The 2,286-nt window shown below is 35.7% G+C and overlaps 1 non-coding gene across 1 annotated transcript; it reads right to left on the bottom strand.

Annotated features, from left to right (window-relative positions):
* Window positions 1–1,578: 1,578 nt before the first annotated feature.
* On the bottom strand, window positions 1,579–1,686 carry LOC112761070 (small nucleolar RNA R71). Its single transcript, XR_003181481.1, has one exon. It is a non-coding gene; the product is annotated as a small nucleolar RNA R71 (small nucleolar RNA).
* Window positions 1,687–2,286: the final 600 nt, after the last annotated feature.

The raw sequence follows: 2,286 nt of genomic DNA, 5'->3' as shown, positions 1-2,286 counted from the left end.
GCATATGCATTCTCAATTTGTTAGTGTCTCTTATATGAAAATTTTTAAGTTTGGTATCCTGCATGCATTGTTTATTTGATCTTAGTTGCATTTTTATTGTTTCTCATCATTAAAAATCCAAAAATATTTTCAAAATTATGTCTTTTCAAGTCAATAATACAGAGAATTGAAGATTCAGAATATTCAGCAGAGGAATCAAACAGAAAAAGCTGGGCATTCAAAACGCCCAGTGAAGAAGGAAGACTGGCGTTTAACGCCCCAAAAGGTAGAGATTTGGGCGTTAAACGCCAGAATGGGCACCATTCTGGGCGTTTAACGCCAGGATGACACTAGAGGGAAGATTTTGTTTTTAATCCAATTTTTTTTTCAAATCTTCAGAATTTTCAAAATCAAATCTTTTTTAAATCATATCTTTTCAATCATATCTCTTCAAAATCAATTTCTTTCCATTTTTTTTATTTTTTTTAATATTTTCAAAAATCCTTGCCACAATTAGTAATTTAATTCAAAATTTTCAAGTTGTTACTTGCCTATTAAGGAAGGATCAAATTTTAAATTTTAGAATCATATCTTTTAATTTCTTGTTAGTCAAGTAATCAACTTTAATTTTAAAACTTTCTTTTTCTAAATTGATTTTCAATCATATCTTTTCAAACACATCTTTTCAATCACATCTTTTTCAAAAATTAAATTTTTCAATCATATCTTTTTCTAATTTCAAAATCTTTTTCAAAAATCACTTTATTTCTTTCCCAATCTTAGTTTTCGAAAATCTCAATCAAATTTTCAAATTTCTTTTTAATTATTTCAAAATCTTTTTAAATTATTTTCGAAAATTCTTCCCCTCTTCTCACATCCTTCTATTTAAGGGACTAAGACTCCTCCTCAAGGTACAATTCGAACTCCCTCCTTCTTTATATGTTCGAATTCTCTTCTCCACCTCCTCCTTCTATTCTTCTTTTCCTCTGACACCTCAAGGAATCTCTATACTGTGACATAGAGGATTTCCTACTTTCTTGTTCTCTTCTCTTTCGTATGAGCAGGAACAAAGATAAAGGCATACTTGTTCAAGCTGATCCTGAACCTGAAAGGACCTTGAAGAGAAAGCTAAGAGAAGCTAAAGAATAATTCTCTTTAGAGGGCCTAACAGAACTCTTCAAAGAAGAAGAAACCATGGCAGTCGAAAACAACAACAATGCCAACAATGCAAGGAAGGTGCTTGGTGACTTTACTGCACCTACTCCTGATTTTTATGGGAGAAGCATCTCAATCCCTGCTATTGGAGCAAACAACTTTGAGCTTAAGCCTCAATTAGTTTCTCTAATGCAACAGAATTGCAAGTTTCATGGACTTCCATTGGAAGATCTTCATCAGTTCTTAGCTGAGTTCTTGCAAATTTGTGACACTGTCAAGACCAATGGGATTGACCCTGAAGTCTACAGACTTATGCTTTTTCCTTTTGCTGTAAGAGACAGAGCTAGGACATGGTTGGATTCACAACCTAAGGAAAGCCTGAACTCTTGGGAAAAGCTAGTCAATGCCTTCTTGGCAAAGTTCTTTCCACCTCAAAAATTGAGTAAGCTTAGAGTGGAAGTCCAAACCTTTAGACAGAAGGATGGTGAGTCCCTCTATGAAGCTTGGGAGAGATACACGCAATTGATCAGAAGGTGCCCTTCTGACATGCTTTCAGAATGGAGCATCATAGGAATCTTCTATGATGGTCTGTCTGAACTATCCAAGATGTCATTGGATAGCTCTGCTGGAGGATCTCTTCATCTGAAGAAGACGCCTGCAGAAGCTCAAGAACTCATTGAAATGGTTGCAAATAACCAATTCATGTACACTTCTGAAAGGAATCCTGTGAATAATGGGACAACTCAGAAGAAAGGAGTTCTTGAGATTGATACTCTGAATGCCATATTGGCTCAGAATAAAATATTGACCCAACAAGTCAATATGATTTCTCAGAGTCTGTCTGGAATGCAAGCAGCAACAGGCAGTACTAAGGAAGCTTCCTCTGAAGAAGAAGCTTATGATCCTGAGAACCCAGCAATGGAAGAGGTGAATTACATGGGAGAACCCTATGGAAATACCTATAATCCTTCATGGAGAAATCATACAAATCTCTCATGGAAGGATCAACAGAGACCTCAACAAGGTTTCAACAAACAACAATGGTGGAAGAAACAGGTTTAGCAATAGCAAGCCTTTTCCATCATCTTCTCACCAACAGATAGAGAATTCTAAGCAAAACCCCTCTGACCTAACAACCATTGTCTCTGATCT

This window comes from Arachis hypogaea, chromosome 16 (genome assembly GCF_003086295.3).
Source record: "Arachis hypogaea cultivar Tifrunner chromosome 16, arahy.Tifrunner.gnm2.J5K5, whole genome shotgun sequence".
Classification (NCBI taxonomy): Eukaryota; Viridiplantae; Streptophyta; class Magnoliopsida; order Fabales; family Fabaceae; genus Arachis; species Arachis hypogaea.
Note: the sequence above shows the minus strand (reverse complement) of the source record. Positions and strands in the feature narration are given on the sequence as shown.